Source organism: Oncorhynchus clarkii, chromosome 23 (genome assembly GCF_045791955.1).
Source record: "Oncorhynchus clarkii lewisi isolate Uvic-CL-2024 chromosome 23, UVic_Ocla_1.0, whole genome shotgun sequence".
NCBI lineage: Eukaryota > Metazoa > Chordata > Actinopteri > Salmoniformes > Salmonidae > Oncorhynchus > Oncorhynchus clarkii.
In genome coordinates, this window is record NC_092169.1 from 45,295,062 (window position 1) to 45,312,246 (window position 17,185).

The following is a 17,185-nucleotide window of genomic DNA, read 5'->3' on the forward strand; positions in this document are numbered from 1 at the left end:
GGAGTAGCTGGCACCTGCAGAGAAGAGGATCTGCAGAGCAGAATGGGAGAAACTCCCCAAATACAGGTGTGCCAAGCTTGTAGCATCATACCCAAGACTCAATGCTGTAATTGCTGCCTAAGGTGCTTCAACAAAGTACTGAGTAAATGGTCTGAATACTTATGTAAATGTGATATTTAATTTTGTTTTTATAAATGAACAAAAATGTCTAAACTGTTTTTGCTTCATCTCTATGGGGTATTGTGTGTAGATTAATGAGGAAAAATGTTTATTTTTTTATATATATGCATTTTAGAATAAGGCTGTAACGTAACAAAACATAGAAAAAGTAAAGGGATCTGAATAATTTCCGAATGCACTATATCACATGCTTTGCTCATGACACTCCTAGTAAATGTGTTAACTCAATAACCACTTTTCATTTTGACAGGTCCCACTTTACTACATAAGGAAGTCCTGTATTCAATAACAGCAGAATTGGCTCCTCCATTTCCCCTCCTTGTAAATGTACTGGGAAAATAGATCCATTCTTTTTGTTTCTTACTTTCATTTAGACAGTTTGAAATGAGACAGATGGAAGGGGAGGAACTGCATAGAAAGTGGTGCACCAAATATTCGTAATGAATGGAATGGTATCAAACACATGGTTTGACAACTCCATTCCAGACATTATTATGAGCCATCCTCCCCTTACCAGCCTACTGTGCTCCCACAGCCCTTTCTGTCTCCATGATGATACTGTTGGTGTCAGTCTCTGTTTCAGTGTTGGACGAGGCGGTCTCTGTTTCAGTGTTGGACGAGGCGGTCTGTTTCAGTGTTGGACAAGGTTGTTTCAGTGTTGGACGAGGCGGTCTCTGTTTCAGTGTTGGACGAGGCGGTCTCTGTTTCAGTGTTGGACAAGGTTGTCTCTGTTTCAGTGTTGGACGAGGCGGTCTCTGTTTCAGTGTTGGACGAGGCAGTCTCTGTTTCAGTGTTGGACGAGGCGGTCTCTGTTTCAGTGTTGGACGAGGTTGTCTCTGTTTCAGTGTTGGACGAAGTGGCCTCTGTTTCAGTGTTGGACGAGGTGGTCTCTGATCTGGCAGATGATGACTCCCAGCAGCACCAGGGCAGACAGGAAGGAGTAGAGCAGGAGGAAGTCCAGGGCTCCTGGGTAACCCTGGTCTATGATGTCATCTCCACCTGCCAGAGGTATTCTGCATGTACCTGCATAGAACATGGACAGAAATAATTAACCCCAGACTCATTGCAAAGATTCGACGACATACCGTACATGACTACATGAATAAACTAAAGATTAGTCCAGTGTTTCCCAACCCTGGTCCTCCAGTATCCCCAACAGTACACATTTTTATTGTAACCCTGGACATGCACACCTGATTCAACTTGTCTACTAATCAACAAGCCCTCAATGAGTTGAATGAGGTGTGTTTGTCAAGGGCTACAATGAAACTGTGTACCTTTGGGGGTACTCAAGGACCAGGGTTGGAAAACACTGGATTAGGCGATACAGTACAATCAATGCAAAATCTCGACATTGGCTCTTTAGGGAAACCTGATAGGAATGTACCATACTGTTACAGTGCACGCATCACAGAATCCCCTGATTCATTTGGGCACTGGTTTCACTGGCTTCTTTAACTGGAGAAAGAGGTTTGGAATGAGTCTAACTGCAGGTGAAGTTGAGGCCATGAGCAGCTTACAGCCGTACTGCTGAGCCACTGGAGCAGCACATGCATCTGCTGGTTACTTCTATAGAGCGAGAGGGACAGGACCATCAGTTCACTTATGGTCCGTAGTTTGCATATTTGACAGTGGTGATGGGAGCCCAAATAAAATGTCACCAGTACCAATCATTTCCTATCAGCATCAGATACATTAATTGTTAATGGGTATATGCAATAGCATGACAATTAAGACACTGAAAACGCAAGTCCATATTTCCTATTAGTGGTCTGACCTGAGGAATCCGGAGCCCACCTTGACGCCAGTCACATTGAGAAGGGCCTCTCCTCTGTTGACCATGCACCACTCCCACAGCACCAGGGTCAGCAGCTCCCCCGCCACATGGGGCACCAGGAACCTCCACATCTCTAGGCTCACCTCCAGCGTCCTGGGAGAGAAGGAGACTCGTATGCATGGACACACAGTCGTGTGTGGGGGACTATGAATGCAAATCTGCATGGTGAACATGGACATACAGACATCGCAGAGGCCGATGGGAGGAGTTATAGGAGTACTAAATGGAAACTACACCGCTGTTCTATTTATAACCTTTCCAACGAGCCTGTTCTCCTACAGCTCCCCCTACCAGCCGCCTCTGACACATTCACACACAGAGAGCTACCAGTACAGGAAGGAGAGGAAGATGAGCACGCTGACAATGCTGAAGGGGAGGATGTGGAAGATGTAGGCCAAGAACATCTGTCACTTCTGGTACAGACCATCCTTACTCTCCTGGTCAGCCATGGCCCTCAGAGCAGGAACTAGAGGACAGCATCATTAGGCCAGTAGTGATTATGATATGAACACACCTCCTGCTATTGCATCCAGGTCAATATTACAAGGTTACCTTTAATTGTTTTCATCATACCTTTACACTGATTGGATTACAGTTTATCTTGTATAATGTAATTTCAGAGCATAGATTTGTTCAAGACTGTGACGTATTAGTTAATGTGACGACTGTTGTTCATCGAATGATTAAAAGTTTCTAATTGTGTGATTATCTGAATCAAGCAATTATTAACTCATTAACCTGGGGCACCATGGGAAAACTCGTTTTTATTGAGTTTCTTTTTCCCAAATTAACTCAAAGAATATCAGAATATCGATTTTACAACAGCCGCTAATTAACCAGTTACCTCTACAATCGTATAGTCCGTGAATCTGCACGGACCCGGGTCTCACCAATGAGTTCGTACCACACCAATCTTAGTTGAATATTTATTTACGAGAAAGCTAAAATGATGATAAAAGATACACATAGACAAAACACATTATAGGCTATTGATTGGAACTTAGTATAATGGGCCAACACACTATGGCGCGTGTTACCCAAAATGGGGATTTCAAAGAGAGAGAGAAAAGAAAGTACACGAGAGAAATATACATTTGGGTGAATTTGTCACCTATGCTTATTCTAACCCTAGCCTTGCCCTAAACTGCCGCTCTTATGGGTCAGAATATAATGATGTAATTACGTGGGGAAGATCTCCAAGGATTCTCTGCGTGGACCGTTCAGGCTGCTCGATGACGCACTTCCCCGGCGCACCTTTCTGGTCGTCCTCACGATGTCAGCGTCCTTTTGGCTTAGGAGTCTGTTCCCTCACCCTTGCTCTGGAAGGGGTCTTCTGAGGCCAGACAGCTCTGTAGCTCAGAGCTCACAGCATAGGAATGAAACTGTTTAGATACCGCGATTCTCTGGGATTGGATGCTAAGGGGGTCCAGCTTGAATTCACCCGCTTAGACACAGCTACTCATCCGTAGCTTGGGTAGAAAAATCTTTATTTGTCTTCAAACTTTTGGGTTTGGTGACTTTTTAGACCTTGGCTGCAGCTTGGGTCACGTAGTCTTCCCTGTAAATTCTTTACTCACAGGTTTTATACCCTTGGGTCAGAAGTGGGCGTAACCGCCTTTAGGGCAATTCTCTGGGCGTACCAAGTTAAGAGCAAGGTCTAGGTTTTTCTCAAATCCAATTTTAGACAACAAACTTAACATTTAATCTTTACCAAAACATTCCCTTTGATTTGGACATTTTCCACACAACGTACAATGAATAAACAGCAAACATATACTAGGAAAACTCTTCACGTTACAATGTTTTCGTAATAACGTCATCTATTAACCTTTAATAACAAAACAAAAATGACATTCATTTTCATATTCCATCTATCGTCATGACCACCATTGTGGCTGACGAAAACAATTGTTCCAAAGTCCCTTTATTTCATGTTTAATGTTCTGAGGCTGGTTCTTCATAGTGACAGGACAAAGGAATTTGTCTATGGCCTGAGATTTACCAGGGGAGTGAGGGGTCATAAAACCCCAACTTCTTCAGACCCCTAGATCTCTTCTCCTCTGTTGGGGTTGAGAGATAATCTGTAGGGTTGTGGTCTCCTGTAACCTGACCTGATCAGGACAGTCATGACAAGACCGATAACCATTATAAACCCATTGCTGCTATCTTCAGGTGTTTGGGTGCTTATTGACTCATGGTGTCCCTTAAGCCTCTTGGCCAAGTCCCTTATCTCCTTCCCTATCCCTTATCCCTACTCTGTGAGATTGGGGAAGGAGAGAGATAGGGGGTAAAAGAGAAGGGTTCACTGTTCTAAGAGATCCAGAGGAAAGTCCCTAACCAGGGTCCTCTAACCCAATACAGTAAGGTCCACTTGACCAGGACATCACCCTTTAAAGTTTTACTAGAGATAAACACAGGTTATGACAACATTGGACCATTTTGTTGTTATTGTAACTCAATATTTTATCAATTGTTTCTCCACAGATGAACATTAGCATAAATCAGCCTGATCTGACTTACTGAGTGCGTATCTACTACTGCAAAGCCTAGTGCACTGGTACAGGGAATAGGGTGCCTGTTCAGACAAACCAAATGTAGTGCACTCTTTCAGGGAATAGGGTGCCTGTTCAGACAAACAAATGTAGTGCACTCTTTCAGGGAATAGGGTGCCTTTTCAGACCAAATGTAGTGCACTGGTACAGGGAATAGGGCGCCTGTTCAGACCAAATGTAGTGCACTGGTACAGGGAATAGGGTGCATGTTCAGACCAAATGTAGTGCACTGGTACAGGGAAGACCCAGCAGAAACAACAAGATAAGTCACACAGAGCTACAGCGTCCAGCATGCCAGTGAAGGCAACGCCTCCATGGCTTGGTAGATGATTCCAACCGGTCCTGTACCGCTCTCTTGGAAATGTATTCATCTAGCTTCGTGACAAAGAAGGCCACAAGCAGGCCATAGATGAGGTTCTGGGACAGACGCATCAGGACACTACCAATCTTGAGACAGGTTCCTCACAGTCCTACAGAAAGAGAAAGCGAGAGGTTAGAAAGGAGGACTGAGCCAAACAGTAAATCAGGAGGTGCCATCACGCTACCACATCATAGGCTACTATACCCTCAGAAATGAACCATATTTATTTCCCTCCATAATCAATAGCAGTACAGCAGATACAATAGATTGAGATGGGTTAGCAAGCCAAGTGCGACAGAGTAGTTTAACCTCTGACCTGAGAAGCACAGCCAGTTTGGCCAGGCTGCTGGGCGACTATTTGCTCTTGAGTTTGTCGGTCCTCTTGCAGCTCTGCTTAATCTGTCCCAACATGCTCCTTTAGATCTTTGAGTCCTGATAGGACGAGGTGATATTGTGCATGTAGCTGTAGGTGGTGGCCTTTCTCACCGCAGCGTGTGTCCTCTGACGTCAGATCCACTGTAGGTGGTGGTCTCTCTCACTGCAGCGCGTGTCCACTGATGTCAGATCCACTGTTGGTCAATCTATAGGACAGACCAGGAGGGAGGGTCAATAGAGAGATAGGGGCGGTACATTAATACATTGTGTGAAGTTAATATATTACTGTACCATAGATATCAAAGGGGTTCTACTATTCTGTATACTTGTAGCCAAAGGTGCTGAAAACGTTCACCATTTCCCCATGCCGGCCACAGAACACCCGTTCTCCTTTACTCATTATGGCTATTCTACTGAAGAGATGAGGAACACACAGGCCTGGAGTTAGTCCTCACCATTAACATAACTCAACAACAACAGAATATAATGCATTAATTACCTATTCTCATGGATGAAAACAGTCTGAAGATTGACATAACCACTGAATATACGAACATAACACTGAGTAGCTTCGTTCTTGTTCCCTCACCCTGAAAATTTCAGAGCGTGGCTGGTGAATGGTCATTATGAAGATGCGGTCCCTTCTGGCCAGCTCAGCCAGTAAAACAACAATCTGATTGACCGTCATGCTGTCGAGGCTCGTGGTTGGCTCGTCCAGAAGGATGACCTCTGTAACGACATCACATGTCGCAAAGTCACACATCAGGGAATATCTAACATAGAAAAAACACATAAAAATCAAAATTGATTTGTATAAATGTTAAAAACAAAGTTGAACTTTGGCAAAGTCCCTCTCTAAGGGACAACTCTTTAAGATAAGTGTGTTCTTTTCCGTTAATTTCTCCAATTAACACAATTAAAAGATTGCCTCTTTGTAAAGGATGACTGGAATTAACAGATACATTAATTGTGTGATGATTTATTAATTTCCTGGTTGATTGGCGAGGCAGCGGATGGGAACCCTTCATTAATGTGGCCCAGTGTTTGGGTGGAGAGTGGTTCGTCTAATCCGTATGAGGCCTAAAACCCCCTCACCCCCCTGGGTTTTCACAGGCCCTGATAAACTCCACCTGGGACCCCCCAAAGGATTCACTCAGCTTAATCCAGAGTGTATGATAACCCTGCCTTTCATTAGCCCCCCGTCCTCCATCTCTCCCTCTCTCTTCCTCCCTCTGTCCATTCCTCTCTGTTTCCGGTCTATTATTAGACACAAGTGGGGACTTTTGATGATCAACGTTTTCCTCCGCTCAAGGTGAAATACTCTTATCCTAACAATGAACAGTATAATCCATGATGTTGAAAATTAGTATTATTTGTTTTGTAAAACAGCCTGTATTTGTCTTCACATATTTTGGTCATGTATGGTATAGCTAGCTATGTGTTTGTTTAAGGAACCTTTACATGCTTGCCTCCTGACATTTTGCACAGACAATGACCAAAGAGCTTCTTTGTCTTCACTATGGTACTGAAGGAACTGCATGGCAATGGACACCCTCCTCCTCTCTCCCATAGAGAACCCTGCGAAGATGCATCCTCCGATCACACTATGGGTCACGTGACCTAGACTCAGCTCCGCCATCACCTGCAGGCCACGAGGTCAGGTGTCAACAATTTATCACAGTTGACACCATAATCTCGAAAAAATCTAGTGTATCTTCTTTCATGTGTGTCTGTTGTATGCCAGCCCTGATCTAGAGGTTATCTCTAGTCTGTATCTGTTGTAGGCGAGCCCTGATCTAGAGGTTATCTCTAGTCTGTATCTGTTGTAGGCGAGCCCTGATCTAGAGGTTATCTCTAGTCTGTATCAGTTGTATGTGAGCCCTGATCTAGAGGTTGTCTCTAGTCTGTATCAGTTGTATACCAGCCCTGATCTAGAGGTTATCTCTAGTCTGTATCTGTTGTAGGCGAGCCCTGGTCTAGAGGTTATCTCTAGTCTGTACGACTCACACCTTCTTGTGGATGACATCTGCTGACTGTCTCTGTATATCTCCTCCACTGTCAGGTAACTAAGCAGGTTATCATTCTACAGAGGGAAGACAGAAAGCCAGAGTCTCATCCACTGTCAGGTAACTCAGCAGGTTTTCACTCTACAGAGGCAAGACAGAAAGCCAGGGATAAAGAGAGAACTGTTGTCCTGATTTAAAGAAGCAATAAAACTGGCCTTCTTTAGAGTATGTGGAGCATCAGCATTTGTGGGTTCGATTACAGGCTCAAAATGGCCAGAAACAAAATGTTTTTCTAATGATCAATTAGTCTTTAAAATATATAAGCTTGGATTAGCTAACACAACGTACCATTGGAACACAGGAGTGATGGTTGCTGATAATGGCCCTCTGTACACCTATGTATTTATTCCATAAAAAAATCTGCCATTTCCAGCTACAATAGTCATTTACAACATTAACAATGTCTACACTGATCAATTTGATGTTATTTTAATGGACAAAAAAATTGCTTTTCTCTAAAAAACAAGGGCATTTCTAAGTGACACCAAACTTTTGAATGGTAGTGTAAAAATATCAGTAGTCCATGTATTGTGTATAAATATCAGTAGTCCATGTATTGTGTATGTATATATAAATATCAGTAGTCCATGAATGGTGTATAAATATCAGTAGTCCATGTATTGTGTATGTATATATAAATATCAGTAGACCATGTATGGTGTATAAATATCAGTAGTCCATGTATTGTGTATGTATATATAAATATCAGTAGTCCATGTATGGTGTATAAATATCAGTAGTCCATGTATTGTGTATGTATATATAAATATCAGTAGTCCATGTATGGTGTATAAATATCAGTAGTCCATGTATTGTGTATGTATATATAAATATTAGTAGTCCATGCATGGTGTATAAATATCAGTAGTCCATGTATTGTGTATGTATATATAGATATCAGTAGTCCAGGTATTGTGTATAAATATCAGTAGTCCATGGATGGTGTATAAATATCAGTAGTCCAGGTATTGTGTATAAATATCAGTAGTCCAGGTATTGTGTATAAATATCAGTAGTCCATGTATGGTGTATAAATATCAATAGTCCATGTATGGTGTATAAATATCAGTAGTCCATGTATTGCGTATGTATATAAAAATATCAGTAGTCCGACCGGGAGGTCCGTGGGGCGACGCACAATTGGCCTAGCGTCGCCCGGGTTAGGGAGGGCTTGGTCGGTAGGGGTTTCCTTGTCTCATCGCGCACAAGCGACTCCTGTGGCGGGCTGGGCGCAGTGTACGCTAGCCAAGGTGGCCAGGTGCACGGTGTTTCCTCCGGCGCATTGGTGCGGCTGGCTTCCGGGTTGGATGTGCGCTGTGTTAAAGAAGCAGCGGCTTGGTTGGTTGTGTATCAGAGGACGCATGACTTTCATCCTTCGTCTCTCCCGAGCCCGTACGGGAGTTGTAGCGATGAGACAAGATAGTAGCTACTACAACAATTGGATACTACGAAATTGGGGAGAAAAAGGGGTAAAAAATAAAAAAATAAATAAAAATATCAGTAGTCCATGTATTGTGTATGTATATAAAAAATATCAGTAGTCCATGTATTGTGTATGTATATAAAATATCAGTAGTCCATGTATTGTGTATGTATATAAAAATATCAGTAGTCTATGTATTGTGTATGTATATAAAAAATATCAGTAGTCCATGTATTGTGTATGTATATAAAATATCAGTAGTCTATGTATTGTGTATGTATATAAAATATCAGTAGTCCATGTATTGTGTATGTATATAAAATATCGGTAGTCCATGTATTGTGTATGTATATAAAAATATCAGTAGTCCATGTATTGTGTATGTATATAATAATATCAGTAGTCTATGTATTGTGTATGTATATAAAAATATCAGTAGTCCATGTAGTGTATGTATATAAAAAATATCAGTAGTCCATGTAGTGTATGTATATAAAAATATCAGTAGTCCATGTATTGTGTATGTATATAATAATATCAGTAGTCCATGTATTGTGTATGTATATACAAATATCAGTAGTCCATGTATTGTATATGTATATAAAAAATATCAGTAGTCCATGTAGTGTATGTATATAAAAAATATCAGTAGTCCATGTATTGTGTATGTATATAAAAATATCAGTAGTCCATGTATTGTATATGTATATAAAACATATCAGTAGTCCATGTAGTGTATGTATATAAAAAATATCAGTAGTCCATGTATTGTGTATGTATATACAAATATCAGTAGTCCATGTATTGTGTATGTATATAAAAATATCAGTAGTCCATGTAGTGTATGTATATAAAAAATATCAGTAGTCCATGTATTGTGTATGTATATAAAAATATCAGTAGTCCATGTATTGTGTATGTATATAAAACATATCAGTAGTCCATGTATTGTGTATGTATATAAAACATATCAGTAGTCCATGTAGTGTATGTATATAAAAATATCAGTAGTCCATGTAGTGTATGTATATAAAAAATATCAGTAGTCCATGTATTGTGTATGTATATACAAATATCAGTAGTCCATGTATTGTATATGTATATAAAACATATCAGTAGTCCATGTATTGTGTATGTATATAAAAAATATCAGTAGTCCATGTAGTGTATGTATGGTAAACGTTCTACAATCCTTCAGAGATCGTACTCAGAGCACCATGTATCCTCTGTAAAATGGTCTACCCATATCAAACAGTTGAAGCTGTTACCTAACTCTGCACACTTAGAGGACACTGTTTGTTACCTTAGCGACCTATGTTAAAGGTGAGGAGGACTGTGTGAGCTGTGTGAATGTATGGCAGCTGTATGTGCAGGTTGACGTTAAAGTGATGCATTTTGATCAGGAGGCAGAACTGAGTGATTTCTGCTAGATGGGCCAGCTACAAAGTAGAACTTCTCTAAACAGTAAAAAATACATGAAAACAACAATTTGCTTTTTGGTCTTAATAAGGTCAGGGTTAGCAGTGTGGTTAATGTTAGGGATAGGGTTAGCAGTGTGGTTAGGGTTAGCAGTGTGGTTAAGGTTAGCAGTGTGGTTAAGGTTAGCAGTGTGGTTAAGGTTAGCAGTGTGGTTAAGGTTAGCAGTGTGGTTAAGGTTAGGTTTAAAATACATTTTTGTTTTATTTTGTGGTTGTGTCCGCTAGAGACTATACAGAGTTGCCCCCAGGAAAAGATTCATGACAATAAATGCCAACCTGCACATGATGTTGTCTGTTTATTGTCTGCTCCTAATAAGGATTAAAAGGGCTGAATGTTAATGACTGACTGACAACACAGCCCTGCTACTAATAAGGATTACATGGGCTGAATGTTAATGATTGACTGACAGCACAGCGATGCTCCTAATAAGGATTAAATGGGCGGAATGTTAATGACTGACTGACAGCACAGCTCGGGTCCTGACTGACAGTTATCCACTCCACTGGAGTGGATAACTGAAATCAATGGCTCCAACTAAACAGACCTTTTTAGATAGAAATAAGGAAGATCTTCAAAGGTAAGTAATATACACTGCTCAAAAAAATTAAGGGAACACTTAAAAACATCACAATGTAACTCCAAGTCAATCACACTTCTGTGAAATCAAACTATCCACTTAGGATGCAACACTGATTGACAATAAATTTCACATGCTGTTGTGCAAATGGAATAGACAACAGGTGGAAATTATAGGGAATTAGCAAGACACCCCCAATAAAGGAGTGGTTCTGCAGGTGGAGACCACAGACCACTTCTCAGTTCCTATGCTTCCTGGCTGATGTTTTGGTCAGTTTTGAATGTTGGCGGTGCTTTCACTCTAGTGGTAGCATGAGACGGAGTCTACAACCCACACAAGTGGCTCAGGTAGTGCAGCTCATCCAGGATGGCACATCAATGCGAGCTGTGGCAAGAAGGTTTGCTGTGTCTGTCAGCGTAGTGTCCAGAGCATGGAGGTGCTACCAGGAGACAGGCCAGTACATCAGGAGACGTGGAGGAGGCCGTAGGTGGGCAACAACCCAGCAGCAGGACCGCTACCTCCGCCTTTGTGCAAGGAGGAGCACTGCCAGAGCCCTGCAAAATGACCTCCAGCAGGCCACAAATGTGCATGTGTCTGCTCAAACGGTCAGAAACAGACTCCATGAGGGTGGTATGAGGGCCCGACATCCACAGGTGGGGGTAGAGCTTATAGCCCAACACCGTGCAGGACGTTTTTGCATTTGCCAGAGAACACCAAGATTGGCAAATTCGCCACTGGCGCCCTGTGCTCTTCACAGATGAAAGCAGGTTCACACTGAACACGTGACAGACGTGACAGAGTCTGGAGACGCAGTGGAGAACGTTCTGCTGCCTGCAACATCCTCCAGCATGACCAGTTTGGCGGTGGGTCAGTCATGGTGTGGGGTGCCATTTCTTTGGGGGGCCGCACAGCCCTCCATGTGCTCGCCAGAGGTAGCCTGACTGCCATTAGGAACCGAGATGAGATCCTCAGACCCCTTGTGAGACCATATGCTGGTGCGGTTGGCCCTGGGATCCTCCTAATGCAAGACCATGCTAGACCTCATGTGGCTGGAGTGTGTCAGCATTTCCTGCAAGAGGAAGGCATTGATGCTATGGACTGGCCAGCCCGTTCCCCAGACCTGAATCCAATTGAGCACATTTGGGACATCATGTCTTGCTCCATCCACCAACGGCACGTTGTAACAAAGACTGTCCAGGAGTTGGCGGATGCTTTAGTCCAGGTCTGGGAGGAGATCCCCTGGAGACCATCCGCCACCTCATCAGGAGCATGCCCAGGCGTTGTAGGGAGGTCATACAGGCACGTGGAGGCCACACACACTACTGAGCCTCATTTTGACTTGTTTTAAGGACATTACATCAAAGTTGGATCAGCCTGTAGTGTGGTTTTCCACTTTGATTTTGAGTGGGACTCCAAATCCAGACCTCCATGGGTTGATCAATTTTATTTCCATTGATAGTTTTTGTGATTTTGTTGATTTTGTTGTCAGCACATTCAACTATGTAAAGAAAAAAGTATTTAATAAGAATATTTCAATGATTCAGATCTAGGACGTGTTATTTTAGTGTTGATTTTATTTTTTTGAGCTGTGTATTTTATCGTTATTTGTGATTTTTGCTGGTTGATAAAGTATTATGATGTGGGACCCTGTCTTCAGATAATCGCATGGTATGTTTTCGTCGTGAACATTTTTTAAAATCTGACAACGCGGTTGGATTAACAAGAAGTTAATCCTAGCGGTCCACAATCCATAAGAGATTATTACAAACTATAGTTTTAGGAGGTAAATTAGGACATCTACTTTGCACATGACACAGGTCATTTTTCCAACAATTGTTTACAGAAATTTTATTTCACTTATAATTTACTATAATTCACTTCTGACCCAATTCCAGTGGGTCAGAAGTTTACATACACTAAAGGAGGTGTACCTGTGGATGTAATTCAAGGCCTACCATCAAACTCAGTGCCTCTTTGCTTGATATCATGGGAAAATCAAAAGAAATCAGCCAAGACATCAGAAAATAAATTGTAGACCTCCACAAGTCTGGTTCATCCTTGGGAGAAATTTCCAAATGCCTGAAGGTACCACGTTCAACTGTACAAACAATAGTACGCAAGTATAAACACCATGGGAGCATGCAGCCGTCATACCGCTCAGGAAGGAGAAGTGTTCTGTCTCCTAGAGATGAACGAACATTGGTGCAAAAAGTGCAATCAATCCCAGAACAACAGCAAAGGACCCTGTGAAGATAATGGAGGAAACGGTACAAAAGTATCTATATCCACAGTAAAATGGTTGCTATTTAGACTCAGCAAGGAAGAAGCCACTGCTCCAAAACAAACATAAAAAAGACAGACTACAGTTTGCAATTGCACATGGGGACAAAGATCGTACTTTTGGAGTAATGTCCTCTGGCCTGATGAAACAAAAATTGAACTGTTCGGCCATAATGACCATCGTTATGTTTGGAGGAAAAAGGGGGAGGCTTGCAAGCCAAAGAACACCATCCCAACAATGAAGCATAGGAGTGGCAGCATCATGTTGTGGGGGTGCTTTACTGCAGGAGGGACTGGTGCACTTCACAAAATAGATGTCATCATGAAGTAGAAAATGTATGTGGATATATTGAAGCAACATCTCAAGACATCAGTCAGGAAGTTAAAGCTTGGTCGCAAATGGGTCTCCCAAATGGACAATGACCCCAAGTATACTTCCAAAATTGTGGCAAAATGCCATAAGGACAAAAAAGTCAAGGTATTGGAGTGGTCATCACAAAGCCCTGACCTCAATCCTATAGAACATTTGTGGGCAGAACTGAAAAAGTGTGTGTGAGCAAGGAGGCCTACAATCCTGACTCAGTTACACCAGCTCTGTCAGGAGGAATATGCCAACATTCACCAAACTTATTGTGGGAAGGCTGCCTGAAACGTTTGACCCAAGTTAAACAATGTAAAGGCATTGCTACCAAATATTTATTGAGTGTATGTAAACTTCTGACCCACTAGGAATGTGATGAAAGAAGTAAAAGCTGAAACAAATCATTCTCTCTACGTTTATTTGGACATTTCACATTCTTAAAATAAAGTGGTGATCCTAATTGACCAAATGCAGAGAATTTTTACTTTGATTAAATGTCAGGAATTGTGAAACTGATTTTAAATGAACAGTGGGGCAAAAAGGATTTAGTCAGGCACCAAGTGTGCAAGTTCTCCTACTTAAAAAGATCAGAGAGGCCTGTAATTTTCATCATAGGTACACTTCAACTATGACAGACTCAATTAGAAAAAAAAATCCAGAAAATCACATTGTAGGATTTTTTATACATTTATTTTCAAATTATGGTGGAAAATAACTATTTTGTCAATAACAAAAGTTTATCTTAATACTTTGTTATATACCCTTTGTTGGCAATGACAGAGGTCAAACGTTTTCTGTAAGTCTTCACAAGGTTTTCACACACTGTTGCTGGTATTTTGGCCCATTCCTCCATGCAGATCTCCTCTAGAGCAGTGATGTTTTGGGGCTGTTGCTGGGCAACACAGATTTTCAACTCCCTCCAAAGGTTGGGTTGAGATCTGGAGACTGGCTAGGCCACACCAGGACCTTGAAATGCTTCTTACGAAGCCGCTCCTTCGTTGCCCGGGCGGTGTGTTTGGGATAATTGTCATGCTGAAAGACCCAGCCACATTTCATCTTCAATGCCCTTGCTGATGGAAGGAGGTTTTCACTCAAAATCTCACGATACATGGCCCCATTCATTCTTTCCTTTACACTGATCAGTCGTCCTGGTCCCTTTGCAGAAAAACAAATGACCAAATACTTATTTCCCACCGTAATTTGCAAATAAATTCATTAAAAATCCTGCAATGTGATTTTCTGGATTTTTTTTCTCATTTTGTCTGTCATAGTTGAAGTGTACCTATGATGAAAATTACAGGCCTCTCTCAACTTTTTAAGTTGGAGAACTTGCACAATTGGTGGCTGACTAAATACTTTTTGGCCCCACTGTATTTGGCTAAGGTGTATGTAAACTTCCGACTTCAACTGAATATATGATATTTCAGTTTGGGGTCTGAATACTTCCCGAATGCACTGTGTCTTCCTTCTCTGGTCAGCTCTTTGTGTCCATCCATATGTCTCCATATCTTCCTTCTCTGGTCAGCTCTTTGTGTCCATCCGTATGTCTCCATATCTTCCATCTCTGGTCAGCTCTTTGGATGATGTCATTGTGCCCACACCCAGATTGGTAATGAGTACGTGAGAGGGGTGTCTGGGGGAGAGAGGAGGAGGGTCAACATCGCTGTGCAGCTGCTCTGGACCCCTGGTGGGAGCTGGAGTAAGGGATTGCAAAACATTAATATAGCAATAGGACTTATTTTATATGAGTTGATATAATCCACAGGGGGGATATTTTTCCCCTCAGCACTGTAATTAATATTGGTTCCTTTATACAATGTTACTGTACCACTTCAGTTTATCACTGTACCCAGGGCCCTGTATTGAACACAGTAAATCTTATCTCATTCTCTGTGTGCAGGTATCATGATCCTGTACGAGCCACTGGACAGCTTCCCATAACCTGGTGATCACTCTGTCCCGGCTGGCCCGAGGGAACTGGCTGGTACCGCTGTCTGTCCACCAGCCATGCTCAGACATCTTCCAGCTCTTTTACCTGGTGGTGCTCCTCTCCTCTGGCTCAGCTGTCTACTGTGGGCTGCTAAAGACATGGTACCAAACTTCACAGCCCTGGGTTACCCCTGCTACTGCAACCCCTCTGACTTCTATGGTAGGTTGGGAGAAGGGATATACTGTATGTTAGTAGCAGAAAGGGGAAACTGTGAAGTCAGAGTGTATTAATGTGGGTTTGTCACAGTGTGTGTCTCTGATCATGTGGGTGTGTCAGTGTATGTGTCACAGTGTGTGTCTCTGATCATGTGTGTGTCTATCCCCTCAGTAGATCTGAGCCCTGAGAGAGAGGCTGAGTGCCTGAAGAGGACTAGGGTGCTGTCAGCCCAGTTTGTGGAGCAGGCAAGAGGGACAGGTGAAGAGCCAAGTACAACCCTGGAGGCTGTCACGAGGTGAGTGCCTAAAAAAAGTTATATTTCTAAAACCTTCTCAGAGATGTTATTTTTTTCTTCAATGTGCCCCTTTCAATGCATTGTATTAAACCTCTTCTTCTGCCTTTACATCATTGTAACAACCAAGTAATTATGTTTGTCTGCCCGCCACACATCAGTCCACACCTCAGGAGAAAGTGATCACTATATCCAAACACAGGGACCGTTTGACAGGCCGACTACACCAGTTCACCATCAGGTAAGATGATGATGCACTGGGGATATTGTCTCAGTTCCCTGAGAAATCTCCCATTCACACCACTCCCCCCTCGCACCACTCCCCCATTGCACCACTCCCCCTCCCACCACTCCCACCTCGCACCACTCCCCCTTCGCACCACTCCCCCTAACACCACTCCTCCCTCACACCACTCCCTCCTCACACCACTCCCCCCTCACACCACTCCCACCTCACACCACTCCCTCCTCACACCACTCCCCCCTCACACCACTCCCTCCTAACACCACTCCCCCCTCACACCACTCCCCCCTCACACCACTCCTCCCTCACACCACTCCCTCCTCACACCACTCCCCCCTCACACCACTCCTCCCTCACACCACTCCCTCCTCACACCACTCCCTCCTCACACCACTCCCCCCTCACACCACTCCCCCCTCACACGACTTCTCCCCAAGCCAGTGGTTGTCAAAATGTTACTTTCCACATGAACCATTAGGGGTCAGTATAGCTCAATGCTTAACATACCTCATTGAGGTTTTCATACTGTTGTTTAAAAACCCTTCACAGTGACAAAAGCAATGTAGCCACACTCCCCCCTCGCACCACTCCCCTCTCGCACCACTCCCCCCTCGCACCACTCCCCCCTCGCACCACTCCCCCCTCGCACCACTCCTCCCTCGCACCACTCCCTCCTCACACCGCTCCCCCCTCACACCACTCCCCCTCCCACCACTCCCCTCTCGCACCAGTCCCCCCTTGCACCACTCCCCCCTAACACCACTCCCCCCTAACACCACTCCCCCCTAACACCAATCCTCCCTCACACCACTCCTCCCTCACACCACTCCCTCCGGACCGCTTCCTGCACAACTTCCTGCTGGATTGGCTCATGGTGTACTGCAGCATGGCTGTTTGTGGCTGCAGCCCTGCCATGCAGACTTCAGCCTTCATAGGCAATGCTCTGTTCACTGTGTTCTACCTCACTGGAGGCTTCATCCTCTGCCTGGAGAACATGTGGTGAGGTGAGAGA

General features: G+C 43.2%; 1 pseudogene; it reads right to left on the reverse strand.

Moving 5' to 3' along the window:
- Positions 1–1,048: 1,048 nt before the first annotated feature.
- Positions 1,049–15,581, reverse strand: LOC139381298 (ATP-binding cassette sub-family G member 5-like; annotated as a pseudogene).
- Positions 15,582–17,185: the final 1,604 nt, after the last annotated feature.